The sequence below is a fragment of the Camelus dromedarius genome, chromosome 3 (genome assembly GCF_036321535.1).
Source record: "Camelus dromedarius isolate mCamDro1 chromosome 3, mCamDro1.pat, whole genome shotgun sequence".
Classification (NCBI taxonomy): domain Eukaryota; kingdom Metazoa; phylum Chordata; class Mammalia; order Artiodactyla; family Camelidae; genus Camelus; species Camelus dromedarius.
In genome coordinates, this window is record NC_087438.1 from 110,976,890 (window position 1) to 110,997,373 (window position 20,484).

Below are 20,484 nucleotides of genomic sequence, written 5' to 3' on the forward strand. Positions count from 1 at the left end.
ACACACACACACACACACACACACACACACACGAACCCCCAGCACAAGCACAAGCACCACCTCCCTGCAGAACAGGAAGAATTGCAGAACACTTCCGCATTGAATCGCCTTGATAATTACGTTTAGATACTTGCCATTTTTAGCTTAATAGCTGGGACAGGTAAAAACTTGGTATTTAAATCTTCATTGAATGAAAAGGTGACCTACTGGATTTCATCTACCTGGATTTATTAACTAACATATTCAGAGTAGTCCCTGCGTCTAATGGATTTTCATAGATGTTGGCTTGTTTGATCTTTACAACCAAAGCAGCAGCTCGTGGACCTGTCCTCTTACTTAGTGTTCTTCAGGAGTAAACAAGAGAAGCACATTCTGGCCTGATTACCTAAAAGAGGACCTTTTGGAAAGGATTTCAAGAAGCCTCCAAAATCAACAGGAGACTAGAAAATGAAGCCCAGAAGCAAGAAGTAACTGTGGTGGCTTTAGAAGGCCGGGAAGTAGGAAAGCAGAAATCTTGGAACCGGAAGAGTAGGATCAGGAAGCTTGGATGCACAAACCCCACCTGGTTTCCATCTCTTTGTCCTTCTGCTTAAGAGTCATATTCCAGGGGTGGGGGATGGTGCAAGGAGGGTACAGCTCAGCGATAGGGGTGTGGGTTTAGCATGCACGAGGTCCTGGGTTCAATCCTCAGTAGCTCCATTTTGGTGAAGGACCATTTTCCAGTAATGAGCCCCTATGTACCTGTCACCTGTCTTCAACAATTATCAACTCATAAACAGCCTTTACATCTCTTTCTCTTCCTCGCGTTATTAAGAAGGAAATCCCAGACATCACAGCATTCACAAGCCATTTTTTGACCAGTTTATGACCTTGTCTAGGATGCCTCTGTTTTTATATAATAAATACTTTTAAATTGTTCAGTATTTTTTGGTGTGCAATATAAAGGCACAGATTGAGCTATTTTTGAAAAAGGGTCTACAAATGTTTGAGTAAAACAAAACCTTCACTTAACTGCACTGTAACCTAATAAGCCTCGGGCATTGTTATGCATGAGTTTGGAGACGTGATTTATGATGAATGCACTTCTAAGTATGCAGTGTCCCCAGGCTCAGCCAACAATTGCCATGTGCCAACCATGTGTCCAACAATCTACTCAGCACAGTCACCTCCCTTTGTCCAGAGCCCTGTAGGACATTAGCACCAGGCAAGCTGAGGCACAAGTGTGCTGAGTGATGGATCTGAGGCCAGTCAGACAGGAGTAGGGGCAACTGAGGAAATACTTTGCTGTTTTAATGAAACATGGCTTTCAATACCACCTAAGCTTCCTCTGCCTTATGCAACATAATGCTCACATTCTCTTTGGTAGATTTCACTTTTTCTACTCAAGTTGTCAGTGAAACCCAAGTTCAGTAGCTGCATGAAGTTTGGATAGCCTGACAGAAACCACGAAGAGAGACCTGGAGGGGAACGAGTGAGTTTAGAGCTAAGATTTATGACCACGGAAATAAGGAAGGCAAGAAATCTTATTACATGCTCTGACTGCCTGGAGAAAAAGAGACCGGTGCATCCTACATCCCCAGGCTTTAGAGAAGAAGTGTGTGATCTGACCTCAAAACCATCATTAGAATTTTTTGCAATAGTTTAACTTCTGCCTTGAGAAATGGGTGGGAAGATGGAAATGAGAATATGAAAACATTTTTAATTTCACGAATGTTAGTAGGCAGTTACACATTTATTGCAAAATCAGCACACTGGGCACACCAGTACACCTGCCAGCATAGTATAATAATTTAATGGTTAAGAGGCAGGAAGGCTTGACCTCTAACTGGCTGGTTGCTCACCCCTGTCCCCTAGTCAGTTTTTTCTCTTTGTTTCCTTGTTAGTAAAATCAGAAGGGCAGACTACCAGAAATTTCCGTTGACTGCATGTAGGTGTGTCATTCAGTGTATGGATTTTGTGTTGGTGTTGTTTACATTTGAATCAGCTGCCAATATTTACAAATTGCGAGATATCCCATCTTTTCTGGATCCCTAGTCTCACATGTCAGGAACTGGGGGTCTCCAAAAGAGCTGCTGCCTTCGGAAGGTTAGATGGTCTCTCATTCTCCCCAGTCCCCACCACTCCTTATTGTCTCCCTGACGGTGAGGCTGAGGGCCAGTTCCCATTTCTCACTGTGCTTGGGGTTGACGTCTGACATATTTTTACTCTTCCATTCCCTTTCTGATCCCTGGAGACTTTTGCACTTATAACCTGGACTTTATGAACTCTCGGGTCTTACAGGTTCCATGGTTGTCTGGCAAAATCCAACATCCCAGATGGCTAAGGTTGCAATATGTTGTCTAATTAAAGTTTTCCAGCGGCGGAGCTTTGGAGTCCAAGCTGTAGGACTCACCTTTTCACCCAGGTGACTGTAACTTTCAGAGGAAATGCTGACTCTGGGATCTGGGAGGTAAGATGAGGGCTTTGGCGTCCTGTATTCTGTTTAATTACGTCTGCCTGCCTTTACTTTGCCTTGGTTTTCAGCATTCACTGAGAATTTTTTTTTTTTTAACTTCTTGGATATTGATATTCAAAGCTGAGCTACACCCAACTAGAGTGTTCTGGACACTTGCTTTATCATCTTCTATTTGCCTAGTCTTTTACAATTTTTAAAATTCTCTCCTGAAAACCATTTGCTTTTCACAGTAATCCTCTGAGAGACAGAGCATGTATTACTATACCTGTTCTGTGAAAGTGAGGACAAAATAGGATTCTATTAACAGAGGTTTCTATGTTGCATCCTTTTCCTTTAAAATCAGACCTCAAGACTTTGTTTTTAAAGCTATTTCCTAAATATAGAAAGTAAAATGTGTTTATTTAATTAAAACATCATTCTCCAAGGTCTAAAGACATACAGACCACATTATTCTCCCTCCCCACTGAGACATAATTGAAGATTGATATGATGCAGTTTATTAATTAGACCCGTGTGGTTTTCCCACAGAGAAAAAAGGAATGGGTCATCTTTTACACCAGCTGATTTAAATAAAAATCCACTTGGATTTAGCCTCTTCATGCTGGTGCTATACCAAAATGACCAGGTTGTGAAATGTGAAGTATTTCCCTTTAACTTTCTCAGGGACAAAATATGAATTGTCATAGCAAAATATATTCCTTCTCAGAGCACTGAGTAGTATGCAGGATTTGTGTATCCTGATTGACTGACTTAACTGCAAAGTAATCCAGATGAGTTGAGTGAAATCTTTAGAAAAAATACAAAGAGTAGTGTGTCCTCTCCTTGGTTTCAGAGGACACTGCTGGGTGTGTATGTATGTGTGTGCGCTTGTGTGGGTTAATTTTATGTGTCAACTGGACTGTGCCATGGTATCCAGATTTTTGGTTAAATATGATTCTAGATGTTTCCGTGAAGTTGTGTTTTTCAGTTAGGATAGACATTCAAATCATTTGAATTGAGTAAAACAGATTACCCTCCATAAATCGAGTAGACCTCATCCAATCAGTTGAAGGCTTTAATAGAAAAAGACTAACTTCCCCAGAAGAAGAGAAAATTCTGTCAGCAGGCTATTTTTGGACTTGTATGGCAAACCTTATCCAGCCTTCTGGTCTACCCTACAGAGGTGCGACATCATTGTCCATCATCTCATAAGCCAACCCCTTAAAATAAATCCCTCTCTCTCTCTCTCTCTCTCTCTCTATGTATCTTTCTATCTTTATATACATATACACACGTCCTTTTGGTTCTGTTTCTTTGGAAAAACCTAACTAACACACTCTCTCTCTCTCTCTCTCTCTCTCTCTCTGTATCTTTCTATCTTTATATACATATACACACGTCCTTTTGGTTCTGTTTCTTTGGAAAAACCTAACTAACACTCTCTCTCTCTCTCTCTCTCTCTCTGTGTATCTTTCTATCTTTATATACATATACACACGTCCTTTTGGTTCTGTTTCTTTGGAAAAACCTAACTAATGCAATGTGTGTGTGCACGCGTACACACATTAGAAAGAGAGGTTGTGTGTGTGAGATTGTATGTGTGTAATAGCCTAAAAGAATTAAGACTCTAAACCAGGAGTTTGAAAATGTTGGCAAATATTTTAGGTTTTGATGGACATATGATCTTTGTGGCAACTACTCAGCTTTGCTATTACAGCTCAAAAGCAGCCATAGACAGTGTCAAAGAACTGGGCATGACTATGTTCCAATAAAGCTTTATTTACGAAAACAGGTGATAAGTCACCTTTGGCCCATGGACTACATAGTCTGTAGATGTCTGCTGTGCTCTCCAAAGGTGTCGTCTAATACTGTCATTGCAACAGTTACTGGTGGATAGATAAAATACTGAGCATTTACCACATATTGAAGCATTTTATGGCATGTAATGTCTACCCATTTCAACTACAACTCAAATGTACAAGATACAAAATCCTTATTTTTCTGTAGCAACTTAGTATCTAGTTCAGCTCTCATCCCACCAGAGTAACAAAGCTTAAACTACTATTTGGGGTGTTCACAGTCTTTTCCCCGGGCTTATTTTGTGCGAAGGACGCATGCCCGTGTTAACACTTGCTATCTTCTCTCCCTGCTGACACCCAGTGAGGTGTCCATTGCCTCATCTGGTCCCTGGTCATCACAGGTCACCACTGAGATACCTCTCCTTCTTGTCTGCAAGGCTCCTTTATGTCCAAAGAGTCTTTGTGCTGTCTGCATGCCACTCTTGTTCATTTTTTCTGTTCTTGGATCACACAGGGGCAGAGAAAATTTCTTAAGACAGTTTGTGGCCTTACTGCCTGAAAACACTGGTTATCCAACCTTTCCCAGGGTCTTGCCCCTCATGGGCTCTTTCCAACATTGGGATAAACTAGATATCATAAGCTTCTCTTTCTCTTCTTCCCCTGACCCTTTTCTTCTCCAGGCTCAGACTATGTTCCAGTGGCCAGTGCCCAAATTGTCACCAGCTACCTCTATCTTTCATTCCTCCCTGAGCACAGTCAACTTGTCTCTGGTCCAGGAGTGAGGAAACCTCACTCTCTTACTCATCATGTCTTGAGTTATTTCCAATCCCCTCATCTTCCAAGCTTTTCACATCCAAAAGGCACCTTTCTTTCATGGTATCTCGTCTCTGAGCCAGTGAGCAAAATGTTCCTGGCTCTTGGATGGGAGACAGGGCCAAAGTGAGAGAGAAAATGCCAAGATAAAACACTGGTAAATATTTGATAAAACTAGCATGTCACATTCAATCCTCACAATACCCAAAGCACAGTGAACCCCTCTACCTGCCTAATAGAACTAGAAAGTAGAGTTTAGAGAAAGTGAACCATTTGTCCACATAGCAGACTCAAGAAGCAAATGAAGATCATTTTGACTCCAAAGCCAGAATTTTGAACACCCAGTGGGTTGTATTAGCCTGGTATTTACACTGGATGCTCTGCTGTTGGAGTAGACTGCAGTCTGTGGAGTCTGGCGTTAATTTTTGAGTCAAGATCAAAGGAAAATGAGCAATGCAAAGCAGTGTCTTGGTGTAAAATAAGGGACGTAGGTGAGGACTGCATGTCTAGAGAAAGCAGAGATTATTATGGGTTAGAGTAAGACTTTCATGAATAGGCAGTAATTGAGTTTCGTATTCGAGGACTAAGATTCATTTGATGGGGACATGTAAGTTATGGGGAGGAATTCTGTATCTTCCTGTCTTGGAGGAAGATGCCTGGTCCATGGTCATGAGTATATGTCCAGTCACTTGAGAGAAGTCACTAGCTTTAGGCATCAGTACGTATTCCCAGTGACATGAAACACCTATATTTTCTTCACCCCAAGCATGAGGGCTCTCAAGTTATGCCAATGTTTATCCTCTCCTTGGAGCACTTGGGAGATTTTAAGCTGCTCCTTATCTTGAGACTCTATGGAACTGCACAGGTCGGGCCAGGAGAGGAAGAAATAAGTCTGTAGTTGTACCACTCAGATACCAAGAAAGACGTGGAATTTCTCATTGAGACCTTGCATTTCCTCTCATGATGTCTGAGAAGATAAGCAATGGTCCGTTTTGTTCTGGGAATCCTCTGGAGAGCTTATTTGGATTTCTAGCTGGCTGACCCTATACTCCTCGGTACAGTGTCCTGGGCCCACAGGCACAATCTCAGTTTTGAATATGTTGCCCCTCCAGTTCTTGTTTGACGGCCATTTGTTGAAATACTTGGGGGAGGAAAACTGTTCTGAAGCATGCCTGGAGTTTCCAAATTCCAGTCCTCTTACTCTCCTATGTTGTTGGCTTAACAAATAAACTAACACGCAGAAAATGAAATCCTCTCCTCAAAAGATGAGCTCTTGTAATTAAATACCTCTGGTTTCAAGAGTCTATTTTTGAGCTAAAAGTGAAGTTTCTGACTCATTATTCTAGGGTCTCTTAGAACCCTCTTCTCTCTCCACCCCCCTACCCCCCAACACACACATTTGCGGCAGACGTGGGAAGCCATCTTTGATCCCATAAGTTGAGGTCTCTGGCTCTTTGCTCTCTGGACCTATTAGATTGCAGTTGCCAGTTATTATTTTTTTACATCTGAAGGTTACTTGTGTGTTTAAAAACCAATTGCCTTATGGGGTGATGGCTAAGGAGCATGGCGCTTCTTCCTGGGGTGACAAAAATATTCTAAAAGTAATTATGGTGATGGTTATACAACTCCATAAATACAATAAAAGCCATTGAATTGTACACTTTAAATCAGTGAATTCTGCAGTATGTGAATTATGTCTCATAAAGCTGTCTAAAATTTTTTAGATTAAAAAAATGCAAGAAGAAATGGCACAGCTGTCCATGACTGTGTGACTGAGGAGGTAGATGGAAACTGCTAGAAGGTGTTCCATTCCCCGAACACTGTACTTTGTTGTCTTCCTCATGTGTCCTATACTATGAAACTCTATGTCACTCTTTGTTCCTTTCCCCCAAATATCATAGGTACCTATTTGACCTAGAGAGTTCCAGCTCATCCTTTGGGAAACAGTTCAGACATTACTGTTTCCATAACCAGCCATATGCTTGTATTACATCATGAAATTTCCTTATCACAGCCTATTTCATACTCTGTCCCAGTTGCATCCTCACCAAACTGTGAATTTTGTGAAATCAGGAATCACTTTCATCATGTTCTTGATGATATGCCCAGTGCTCAGAACGGTGCCTGGAAAATAGTGCAGAGTGGATGGATGGATGGGTGGATGCATGGATAGATGGATGCATGCGTGGATGCATGGATGGGTGGATGCATGGATGCATTTATGGATGGATGGATGCATGCATGGATGCATGCATGGGTGGATGGGTGGATGCATGGATGGATGGATGCATGGATGGGTGCCCAACATATAGCCCAGTTTAGGATTTTTCTTTCCTAGGATAAAAACTGATGGGAGGTACAAAGAAGGTGTTTTTCAACTCTTAGGTGAGGGGTAATAGAGAGGTGGGGATGTTACCATTCAGATTGGTCATTTCATCTTCTCAGAGTCTTAATTTTTCTGAGTATTCCTCTGGGGATAGTGGCTCATCCACATTTGCTATTATAATTGACCTAGCTCTGCTATCCTGCTGTTCTCCCTGCTTGTTTATAAATTAGAGAACATCTTTCAACTTGGTGGGGGTGCTGTGTTCTAACACAGGAACAGTTAGATGGCAGTATGTGTAAGAAAATTTAGAGACATCACTGCAGCTCAAATGGGATGCCTCATACTTTCTTTCAGGGCGTGAAATCACTCACCAGGACAAGATCAGATGGAATTAGAGCTTATTTGCCAGACCAACAAAATTTTTATTGAAGTATAGTTGCTGTGAAATATTATATGAGTTACAGGTTTTTAATATAACGAGTCACAAGGACCAATAGTTTTTAAGCAGGCTAGGAACAAGGATTATATGTTGCAAAAATGAAGAATTCTCTGGGTGACCATTCTTTCCTTTCCATCTGTTTCCTCCGTAATGGTACCCACAGTGGTCTAACATGGCCACCAACTCAGTGTCCCAAGCCCAGCTTTCAAAATATATCAACCTTTCACCAAAATGTAGCAATCAGTTGGAAGGTACGTGAGAGGCCACCTGGTCCAACCTGCTACTTTGTGGAAGGGATTCCTGCACTGTGTTCTGAACAGATGGAGTTCAGCTTGTTCTTTGTGCATCCCTAATAACAATTACTCATTACCGCGAGAGAAAACCAATGTTGGCGTAGGAAGTTTATTTCAGAGGAGCAGAGCCTTAAAGCACACAGTTCTGAAGGCACACCAGCCTTGGATTCATCTCGCTGCTCCTGACCCAGCTGGGTGTCCTTGTGCAGGTTACTTAACCTCTCTAAACCTCATTTCTGTATCTATACAAAAGGGAGGTCAATATTATCTGATTTATTGTATTATTAGGGTTAAATGAGAAAATGTGTGCAAAGCATTTCACGTATCTCCTAGTACACAGGGACAATCTAATGAGTAGTAGTTTACAAATCAAACCAAAATAGGTTTTTTAAAGGTCCTAAGACTAATGTTTGCATATAAAGGTCAAGAACAACAGAATGAGGTACAGCTACCATGATTGTCAGTCTTGCCAATCTCTTACTCTCACAGCTACAGCATCCTGTGACTCTACTCTGGATTTGAAATGAAGGACTTTGAACTCATTCCCAGTTAAAGAGACTTGGGAGTGAGGTATTGCTAAGCAGAGACAATGATGCTTGGATGGTTTGATAGTTGTCTAGCTATAGAGAATGGGGGTTTTGTGGGAATCATGACATAGACTGGGCCACTCCATTTTCTTAAGAAAGAACAGTGAGATAGTAAAAAGAAGGCAAAAATTCCTCAGGAGTCCCATTGACACCCTTGGGTCATCTTGCTTTGCCAAGCCCTCTGTTTCTACCGCAGTGCCTAGTTTATAGACTGCCACTGAGCACCAAATGACACAGATCAATCAGTTTGGAAGGAAAGGGCATGTCTTCACTATCAGTACCCACTTGCAAAGCTCCATGATTCCAGTTGTGATTTGAGTTCATTTTTTTCTATTTCTAAAGCTTGAAATTACCTAGCTCATCGAGTTGGTAATCGGAATCTCTGCCTGATCTCTAAAAGCAACTGGCTGCTTCATCTCAAACAAGAGCGTTGTTCCTGATTTTTCTGAATTACCTTGCATTGTCATCAAGAGATACCCTTACAAGTAAGAGAGTCATGAGTGAGGTCATGATTTTAGCAAACCAAGAAAGGAATAAAATTTGTAATGACTCTTCAAGATCTATTGTCACCTACTTTTACTTCTTAAAAGATGAGTCAGTATTAGAACTTGTTTCTTCAGACTGTCCAAGAGATACAGGGGTCAGAGCTCCTGAGGAGTATTCAGGAGTACTTCCCAGACGGCCAAGGGCATGTCAGCATTCCCCACAATCTAGATCTCAGTGAGAGTCACCGACCTGATTCATAGCACATCATGTGCATGTGGGCTGAACGTAAGGTTGGTATGAAACGGGCTTCCCAACAACCAAGAATGAGGACCTCAGACTTTCTTTTAGGACCGTAAGTCACGGCTTTTTGGTCGCCAGCTTTTACCTTGTAGCACCCCTGCCTCCAACTGCAGAAAAGCATTTGGGTCTGATTCTTCTGGATGCAGACATCTTGACGCTCAGGAAAAATATAAAGGCTATTTTCTGAATGAAAGGACTTTAGGGAAATTGGGGTTTTTCTTTTTTTTCCCCTTCAATGAATTTAGTCATGACCGATTCTTAGAGCAATCGAAATGACTGATTTTATTTTTTCCTAAACCCTGTGCTTTTGAACCTGTTATTCCTTCACCTGGCAGACCCAATAGGCTCACCCCCAGATTCTCTTGATTGGGTTAACTCCTGCTTCTCTTGAAGTGTCACTCACTCCTGGACCTCCCCCAGCATCTCAGCTTCTGTATCTTCGCATGCAGCCTGCACTGCTGTCTTGTCATTTAGCTGCTTGCCCACCTGCTCCCAGGAGACTGTGTACTCCAGCTTTGTACCCTCATGGTACCGAATAACTTCCCAATAATGGTTTGTTCAGTAGTTCTGACAGACAGCAAACTACTCTAATTGTTTATTTTTCTCATTCAGGATATATTTATTGAGTTATTATACCCAAGGAATAGCAAATTGTAAGGGAATGAGGTTCTAAAGTCAGCAGAGGAAACAAATTATAGGTTAAAAAATTACCCCTTGGAAATGTCTTAAATTGTGCCTAGAGTACATGGTTTTATATGTTCAACCCTGTATAATAATTCTAATGCACTCTAAGGTATGGTAGCCACTGAGTTAAAAGACAGAGCAAAGGGCTGCCTAAATGCATATATCTGGGCAGCCAAATCAGTCTGCATTTAAGTATCTGAAATTCCTAACCGTGAATCAGAGTGCGTGTCGTGTTCCTTTCCAGCTGAGGATTTCTTCTGATGCTAAGTCCCTATAGTCTGAACACATATACAGATACTTGTTTTAAGAACAAAATGAGATAATAATGATAAAGCCGCATAGAATGGGTCCTGACACCTTGCAAATGCTCCCTAAAGATTTGCTCAGTTGAAATGTACATTTTACTTGATTAGAGCCATGTACACGTTTGTTTTTGAAAATTATAGAGAAGTTAAGCACCTGTTTTTTGGCTGTTCTTACTCTGGCTTCGTGGACTGGCTGCCTCTTGAGGCCTGGGTCATCCTGGAGCCCGAGAGGCAGAGACTTTGGTTTCAATGACAGTGTTTGCATTGGATGTGTGAACCACGTGACTGCACCATGTGTGGCCATGCCCTGCCAGCTGCCAAGCAAGACAGGCAAACATGTCCCTGGCCTTGGGGACTCCCGGGTCCAGTATGAAAAACATAGATTGAACAGATAATTTCCAAGGGGCGTCTTTTATGAAAGAATGAAGGCAAAGTAGCCAAGAAGCATATTACAGTCTAGTCTGAGGGTCAGTGAAGACTTCTCCAAGGAACTGGTTTTTAAGATAAGTAGTAATTAGCTAAAGGAACAGTAGGGGACAGTGTGTAATAGGGGAACAGAGGATGATCCAGAGGTAAGAGAGCCTAAAGAAAGAAGTCCAGTCTGGTTGGAATGTGGACGGTGGGCTTAACCATTGCCTCCTCCACCCCATGTGTGTGCCATCCTTGGTTAATCTGCCTACCCTCTGTCTTCTCCGAGGCAGCCAACAGTGGACGGAGAAGAATATACACTCATATTAACCAGCCTCTCTCTAAGGTTTAAAAAGCCCTAACCTCAGCTGGGCTGTAAAGACAGTGCAGAAACTCTCCAGCATGTCTCTAGTCCATTCCCCGCCCGAGTCCTAGAGTTTCTTCATACCCCTCCTCTCTCTTGAAAGCATCAATAACCCAGTCACCGTGCCTCCCTCTCTTCTGATGGCTCTGTTTGCTTTTTCATGAAATAAATAAATAAATGCATTCAAAAGGGAATGTCCACACATGTCAATCTGGAAATCTACCTGTGTGTTTCCCATCTGCCTTCTTCCAGTTACGGGGATCAGCTGTCCACACTTCTCACTGACGCACCTCCTCCGCTCCTGCAGTGCATCGCAGCCCCCTGCCCTTACTCAGGGATATTAGCTTGACAACTGACCACCATCCCCTCGCCCATATCTTCACCTTCATTCCTGTCGGTGGTCAAATATACTGTCATCTCCTTGGAAAAGTTGTCTCGACTCTGTCTCCGTTTCCTTCCTTCCCATTTTGCCTTGACCCACCCCGGGGAGGCTTTCTCCATCACTGCCGAGAACACCTTCCGCAGTCAGCAGGGACCAGCACCAGAGGTGGGTTTTCCTGGAAACTAACAAAGCTGATGCTTCAGAGGCCCTCACTGTCACAGGCCCTTTCAAGATCCTAGACCTCACCTGTGTTCTCTCTCTCTCTCAGAGAGTCCCCAAATTACATCAGCCTTGGACCCCACAAAACCTGGACCTACCCCTCACTTCCACATTGACCTATCCAATGGTCAGTGTTTCTGGTCTTTTTCTTGGGAAATCTTTTCTTACTAAGTTCTTTGCTTCAGATGCCCTTTCTCTAGATTCTACCCTCAGCCCCACCCCGGTCTGGCTGCCTCTCCTTCTCTGTGTCTTTGGCGATTTCTCCTTATCTCCCTGCCCCTCTAATCATTGTGATGCCCCAGGACTCACCCCTGGGACCTTATCTGCAGTCATTCCCTAGAAAATCTCATCCAGTTTCTTGGTTTTAAATACCACCTGTATGCTGATGACTCTTAACTATGCACGTTTAGCCCAGGACTTCTATCCTGACCTCCAGATTTGTATGCCTACACAGTTACTCACTTTCCCTGTTGGAAGTCTAATAGGTGTCTCAGGTACTTACTTAGAATTCCTGATTTTTTCCCCACCAAGCCTGACCTCCCATAGTCTTTCTTGTCTTTTCTTGTCAGTGAGTGATAATTCCATTCTTCCATGTGCTCAGGCAAAACAAAAAACAAACAAACAAAAAACCCTCTTTCTTTCGTGTGTGACTTCCAGTTGGTCAGAAAATCCTGTTGCCTCCATCTTTAAAAACAGTACCCAGCATCTGACCACCCCGCATCATTGTCAGACACTGCTCTCTTACCCACAGTGACTGGATTATGTCAGTCACCTGCAAGCTCATCTTCCTGCCTCCACAATTGAGTGTTTATGTTTTCTGTATTTTAGTCAAAGTCAGATCATACCACTTCTTTTCTCAAAATCATCTAATTGGGGGCAAGGGCTAAACAGAGCGACAGGAGGTGAGCCAGGGACACCCAGGGAAGACCAGATGGTGAAAGGGATCATGCGTGCTTTTCAGGAGTTAGACCGTCATCGTCCGTAACACGGACAGCCTCTGCAGAGATTTAAAAGGGGACGCGCCCAGATTTTCATTCTGAAGTGATGCTTTGATAATACGTGCAGCCCGGGAAGAACAGAGCAACAGGACTTCTAGTGCCTCTAGAATAGGACAGCATCTCCACGCGTTGCCTGTGCTTGTTTGTTGTTAAGTAAGGAATTAAACAAATCCACTCCCAATTCTTTATACTTCTACAAACAGGTAAAATCCTAAAAAGCAAAAAAATTCAGGTAGGTAGATAGAAAATCTATAGAAACAATTCAAGCCAAAAAAAAATTTGGGGGGGAGCGGGTGGGTATAATATTAGGGTTGCTTCTGTGATTTGATGCTCATGGGCTTCCATCATCTTGCTCCTCTGTTTGCCCCACTTGTGAATGAGGCCAATGCAGATAAAGTTCTCATCAGTCAGTGGAAATTGCCTGATCCTTTTCTGAGTCTAGATCTGTTTGCGTTGGATATTTCAGGATGTTGTTGGTAATAAAACTTTGACTTAGCACTTCAACTGCTGTTTAAAACAGTGTTTAAAGGCCAAGTGGCTGAAACTTGCTTGACTCATCCCAGTGGCCCCTCTGCTTGGGGTTAACTTTCTTCTCCTAAAAGTACAGACCTACATTTCCCATCCTCTTAACAACTCATTTCTCAGCTCAACATCCTTCTCTCCATGAACTCTTTTATCATTAATTCTACCTGGGCATCAAGTCAATGATCCAGCAAAAGTGTGGTTATGTTCCCTTCTCCCTGGGTCGTCCCCAAACAAACTCACGGAGAGATGTATTGGAACTCAACCTAGTGAAACCAAAGTGAAAAGAATATAACATTCTTTGGAAAATAACTCTCAAATTTAAAAAAAAAAAAAAAGTGGGTTTTTGTTTGTTTGTTTTTTGTTTTTTTTTTTTGTTTGTTTTTTTGTTTTTGCATTTTATTCTTCAGGAAACTCCAGAGTTGCATTGACTTTCTACAGCTTCTTTCTGATATGGTAGGAGTTCTACTGGAGAGGAAATTAAATATCCAAAGTTTACTATGTTAATGTAGGCTTTCTGTTACCATTGGTGGGAGACAGTCCTCTTGGATCTCTTGTGTTTCTGCATGTCTTGTGAGTGAGGCACTAGCTGCCTTTTGTCCCAGTCTCTCTTCTTAAGGATGTTTATAGGGGGCACAGCTTGAGGAAATACAGGGTCTTCTCCAGAACGTAGAGCAGCCATGCTTACTGTCCAGTATAATAACTGTCTCCCTCCAAAGCAAAGGGCAGGCAAGTTGCTGCCCATTAAAGAAGATTTGGGTTCCCTAAGGTCAGGGGTCCTCTCTGCATCTGCAGGCATTCATTTAGACCCACCTGTGTTGCCCCCACCCGTGGGATTTGGGGCAAGGGAAATTGACTGTGGTATGGTGATGTGTATGCTGCTTGCTGCGCCGTGAGAAAAGTCCCTTGTCTGTGACCTAGGAGTGTCATGTGTTCTGCTGGCATCCATGAAACTCGGGCTACCTTGGTGACTTGCGAATAAGGTGAAATGCCAAGACTCTGCAGCTGCTGACAGCTGTGAAAAAGACACTTGCAAATAATATTTTAAACGTGAAAAATACTGCTTTAAAGTCTGTACTGGGTGATTCTGGAACATGAAACATATGCCTCTGTGTTTGTCCATACTTTTCTCTCTCTTTCTCTCTCTCCCTTTTTTTTTTTAAACTTTGCTCAAAGTATTCCATCTGCTTGGAATTTCCTATCCTTCACGTATTTACCTAAGTCACTGAAGAGCTATCATTTGGAAAATTTTCTGAATGGTATCACTTTTTAATACATATGTAAGAAGTCAATAGCTCATGTTGCAAAACCTGATTAAAATAAAAGGATGTGACTTGAATCGTATTTTGCACTATGCTTGGCAACCACTTTAATAAGGAATACTTTTGTTCCACTGTTTATTATGTACCTAGTTGGTGCCAGGTATAGTGTTGGGTCTTGAAGATACAAGAATAGGGAATTCTCAGTATAATGAGTAAAGGAACATAAAATAATGAGATAAAGATGAGACAAAAATCCATGCCAGCATGGATTTTATAATTTTCTCCCACCATTAACACTTCATGGAGAACAAGGTTGCCACAAACCATTTGCAATTTATTTAGAATTGTATGATACCCTGTGCCTCTGACCCACCATTCCTCCTTGCCACAGGGGGAGAAATGAACTGTGTCTACCACAGGGACAAGTGTATCCGTATGAACTTTGGTTGTAAATGAAAGAATGCCTAACTCAAGCAGACTTCAGAGGATGTGGGGGTGGTAATGGCCGGCACACATAACTGAGAAGTCCAGGGGGCGGCATGCTCAGACACTTCCAGATGCAGACACTCGAATGATAGAACCCAGTCTCCATTGACTCTTTCCATTTCTAAGCTCTGATTTCCCTTGTATGGGTTCCATTTCCCCAAAGGCTCTCCTACAGTTCTGTCAGGATGCCTCCCAAACTTTCATACCATCCTTTAATTCACTGAAGGAAAAAAAAAAAAAAAAAAAGAATCTTTTCTCGAAAGTTCCATTAAAAATCCTGGAATGAAACCGCAGCAGCCTGACTTAGATCACATGCTTATTCCTGAAGCAGCAACGCCAAGGGGAATGCAATGCTCACACTGGCCAGGGCTGGGGCATGTGACTCTTCCCAGAGCTGGAAGTAAATATAAATCTACTTAAACTATATTGCTTGTATATATGGAAGGAGTGGATCCCCAAAGAAATTTCTGGTTACTGTAACTAGACGAATGGAGGGCATACAGGGAGGGGAAAAAAAAAATGTCTGTTGTTGACCTAAAGGTCTTTTTTTTAATTCTCAAATAGAGAAACTGTCCAAACATTTCTTGAAATTATCGAATGCGTATAGCACAGTGGGAAAGTAGGTTACTCAAATCTGTTAGTAAAGCAGGCCTCACTTAAACAATGATTGCCAAGATATAAAACAATATCTTCATGTTTATATTGCTTTAAATATTGGTCTAAATTGCATAACTCCATTAAAATCTAGTGACAGCTTAGCTGCACATTTTCCCACTTTTTTTTTTTTAATGCAGCGAAGAGTTCCGGTAGGAAGCCTGAGTCATCACCTCGAGGTAGCACTGTTCCCCTGGAGGTACCTTTCATAAGTTAAAAAAAAAAAAATTCTTAAGTACTAGCCTCAAAAACATAACCTGCTATTTCCTCCCTGTTAACATCAACCCAAGGAAACAAATCGGATGTGAAAGTCTGAGATAGACTGGAAGAGAAATGACATTTTTGCTCTTCCTTGGAGGTCTTGAATTTACAATAACCCACCCATTGTAATAATTCAGAAAACTGTTATTAAAAACTTCTGCATATCAAATGCCATCATAGGCATCCTTAATATGATAGTTAATCAAAGTAGGTACTTTTTATTCTCATAAAGTTGCAATTTCTAAATCGAGCCATCTTCTTCTCACAATAATTTTATAGGTAGGTTGCTAAAGAAACCTACTTGTGATAATAGAAAAAAGAATAGGTATGAAAAACTGTATTGTTTTAAAGAAACCTGCTACCCTTTTCTGAGGGAGATTTTTATGCCCATGTCAGGAATCACATGATTTATGCTGACCAATGAAGTGTGAGTAAAAGTGACAGATGCTGCTCTCAGCAGAATCTTTAGGGGCTTTTGCTTGGTTCTGTCATTTTCTCTCTTCTGCCGTCGTATCAGAAAATTGGTTTTGTTAGCCATTGAAATGCTGGGTGGTTGTTACTGCAGCGTAACTTGGCCTAAACCCACTGATGCAAAGCTGAAGATTTCAGAAGATATTGCATCAAGAAATGTGATTATGCTCTCAGTCTAGAAATAGCCTTGTGAGCCCCTCCCAACTGAAGGTCAGAGACATGTAGCCTGTACCAATTAGGAAAAACTCAATATTCTGAGTGCGGGCACCGAGCTGTGTGTGACTAGCTGGCATCGATTCTGCCTAGACGTCACATACGTCTCAAAGAAGATGAGTTTCTTTGTCATGACTTCGTGATCACAGGTATTGAATAGTCCCTTATCACTTCACTTCTACGATTTGATTTTGTGTCTTGGCCAGTCCTTTAATAGTGATGTGACTTAGATCTTGCCCTTCATCATGATTTTGCAGTACCTTGTTTTTATTCACAGTGAGTTCAAATATGTTTACGAAAATACTCCAATCAACCTGATGCAGTCATGTTCAATTTTAGCCGGTAGTCTAAAGCAAAAGCCACTTGAAGGGTATATTTAAACCCTTACTTTCCCCTATTTCTGTGAAGGATACAGTGGTATAGTGTATTATCTATCTTCTGGGTTTAAAAATCTCAAATTCTATGTTATGTATAGCCAGTACGGTTTCCAACCTGGAATAAAAAGCAAATGGACCTGTTCATTTATTTAGAACATTTATTCATATGGAGAGCATAGATCTGCCACTTAATGTGAAGTATCACTATCCTCCACCCTTCTCCTTCTGCTGATGTCTCAGTTATGGGAGGAGTGCTAACTGCACGACGAGGCTTCAAGGTAGTGGCAGCTGAGTCCTTGTCGTTCTCCACCTACACTGACATCTGCCAAGATGCCTTCATTCGTCCAGATCCCAGGTCATCGCTGCAGGCAGTGTAGTACTGCGTCCCCTGATCCCGACAGTACGACCTCCACTTTGTCCACTCTCTGTGACCCGGGCCTGCTGCCCTTAGGTGGTGGAACCTTTTGCTCCCTCTGGTGCCACGCTCAGAGGCACACTGAAGTGCCCTCGGTCTGTCTGTGGGACCCGCCTGGCAACCACTTCTTCCTGGGCGCTTGACAATTTGCTAGCCTTTCCTGGGGAGGGGGGTGGGAGTACATGTTCCTTCTGCCCTCAAATTCCCCAGACTTACCTGGAGCTTTCAGTGGTCTGCCCGTCCCCGCACTTGGACTTGCCTGGGGCATGAAATAGGGGCGAGGACCCATGCTCAGGAATTCTTCGTTGTCTAACCATCTTCTCCTGTGCTGTACCCCTTTCTTCCTTTATCCAGGAAGTTGTCGATTCAGTCTGGTGATAAGTTGCTTTGACCCTTCAGCTGGTCTTTGAGACCTGCTGTTTATGCTCTGACTAGTCCTCTTGAGATCTGAAAGCCAAGAACGTGACTGTCTTCCTGCCTGCATACTGCTGTGTCATTCCTTGCTTTGAAGTAGTTTGTATAGAATACTGTGCCTGTTACCTAAGGAGGAAAAAGGGTTCTGGGATAAGAGGAAGTAGCATGTGCTCCAAAAAAGCACAGTCATTATTATTATATCAAGATACTGTTCTGACACAGAAATGTAGATGTCAATATATTTGTAGTCATAGATTACACAAAACACAATTTGGGGCTTTTGGTCTATAGCATCTTTTCATCAAAGGCCAGACACTTCTGCATGGAAAGTAATACTTGTTTTCATTGTTCTTTCCATCTATTCCTGTCTGCAGACTAGAAGGTGTTTAAAAGAGTATTACAAATCTCTGGCAACCAAAATGCATTGAAACACGTTATCTGGTTTCATGCCTACTCTGTTCCATGAAAGTATTTCTCTAGAGTCACATCCTCTTCTTTTATGTTAATTATTAGTCCCAGTAGAGAGTCCTTGAATGTACTCAAATTGCACGTGTTTTAGTACATTACCAGATCTTACAGTCAGGACCGATCTTTAGTCTTTCAACAAGCTAAGTTTCATGGTTATTCTCAGTAATGGGTGTTACAGTTATCCTGGGTAACTTAAAAGAATACAGCCAAAACGAACACAGTCAAATGAAGAATCAAAAAGAACAAAACGAAATGAATGTGAAGCATTTGTTCCTTGCTTATGAAAATTACCTTACATTTATATTTTATGATAAATAATTACTCCTTTCCTTTTAGAGGTGATCTTCACAGGAGAAGAAATCTGAGCTAGATTATTGGACAAGCCATTAATGATGGAGATTGAGTCAGTCATGGTAAATGGTCATGACAGGGAAACTAAAAAATAACCTTTAAATGTCATTTTTTTTTTCAAATGAGAATTGTATACTTGAAAAAACAATTAAGGTTATAAAAAGGGGGTTGAAGTTTGGCTGTATCATGAATAAACAACGCATTTTATTTCTCTGAGCTGTATTTTTGTCAACAGTAGAAGTTTGGACTATGTCAGTGTTTCCCAAAGTGTGGCACGCATACCCCTGTGGGGTGACTGGACGGAATTTTAGGTGATATATTAAATCATAGAGTAACAAAGCCATTCCGTCTCAACTCTGCCATCCTGATCAGGGCAAGGCTAAAGTCTTGTTGGTGCCTGTGGGAGTTACTGGTGTTACCTCAGTGTTACTTCTACCTTTTAAACCAAGAGAACTTGAACTCAGAGCATTTTGGTTATGTAACAGTTTTTAGGTAAAACATTGTTGTGTTTTTATCGTATTAACTCCTTGCCTGTCTTCTTCGGGACAAGGAATGTTGATTTCCCATTTATGGTGGTAGAACAGAGTTGCCTTTTTAAGAAAGGTGTTCGTATAAAAAGACAATGAGGAAATAGGGTGGACAGAATGTGCATGGCTGTATTTTTAACACCATTAGATAGGTGCTCCAGAAGGACTTTTCTGAGAGTCCAGCTCTGTGTTTTGTTTCGTCCTGGCTTTGGCCAAGGTGAAAGGCAGCACGGTGCAAGCTGGGCTCCCCACCTCCCCTTCCAGGCAGGAAGCAGAGTGCAGAATGGCGAAACACGCTTCAGACTATAAACAGGGCACATCTTTTGAATGACAGCATTACTTCAAGGTTTCAGCAGCTGGATGCACACACACAGCAAACATATAAATGGATGTCTTCAGGAGTAGATGCCAGATTTGCATGAATTTGCAGGATGCAGCATTGGTCTTTAAAGGTGTTTTTTTTTTTGTTTTGTTTTGTTTTGTTTTTTTGGCTTGTTTTTGAATGGGCAGAAGTGAGCAGATGGGAAAGTTGCCAGACTAGGTATAGACCCTGGGATATCCCTAAATTCAGGACAATTTGCGGAGGTCACAAAGACCACGTGGTGACCAAAACAGTAAGTAAGAGCCTGAATCCGCAGCGTTGTTCCACCGTGAGCACAGCAGTGAGCCAGCCACAAACACACTTTGGAGTTTTATTGAAAGGAGCAGAGGGTTTCAGTGAGGACGAGACGGCCCTACCTTCCCCCTCCCTCATTCACCTGGCAGTGAACATCCTCTCTGTGCAAACAACATTGTAGTGAAAGAACCTACGTGAATATAAAGTACACAGCAGTTAGAGTCAGAATAACTGAAAGCATCATCAGCTCCACTTTGGGAGAAAACCCGGCAAGGACCAGGGGAAAGGGGCCCGTGGGGAAGACAAAGATTGAGAAGACTGAGGTCTTGGGGGAAGAATTCAGAGCAACATGGAAAGGATGTAAATGATCGTGTACACTTGAGAGCTTCTGGGGAACTGGTTTTTTTCTTCCTCTGAGTCACAACTGCTATAAACAATGAATTGTGTTCTTTCACATCTATCGTTCCTTCCTTTTTTCACCCATCAGCAACACTGCCAGGCAAGAAATTTGGGTGTGGAAAGAGCAGAACTTCATTCTCTTGGTTATCTGTGCTGTGCGCTTGGGGTGCAACAAGAGGGACTTCCCTGCTGCTTATCTGATTTCCCCTTT

The 20,484-nt window shown here is 42.1% G+C and overlaps 1 protein-coding gene across 7 annotated transcripts in view; it reads left to right on the top strand.

Moving 5' to 3' along the window:
- The window catches only part of SGCD (sarcoglycan delta), an 840,821-nt gene that overhangs the window by 784,472 nt on the left and 35,865 nt on the right, over positions 1-20,484 (top strand). The window lies entirely within an intron of this gene.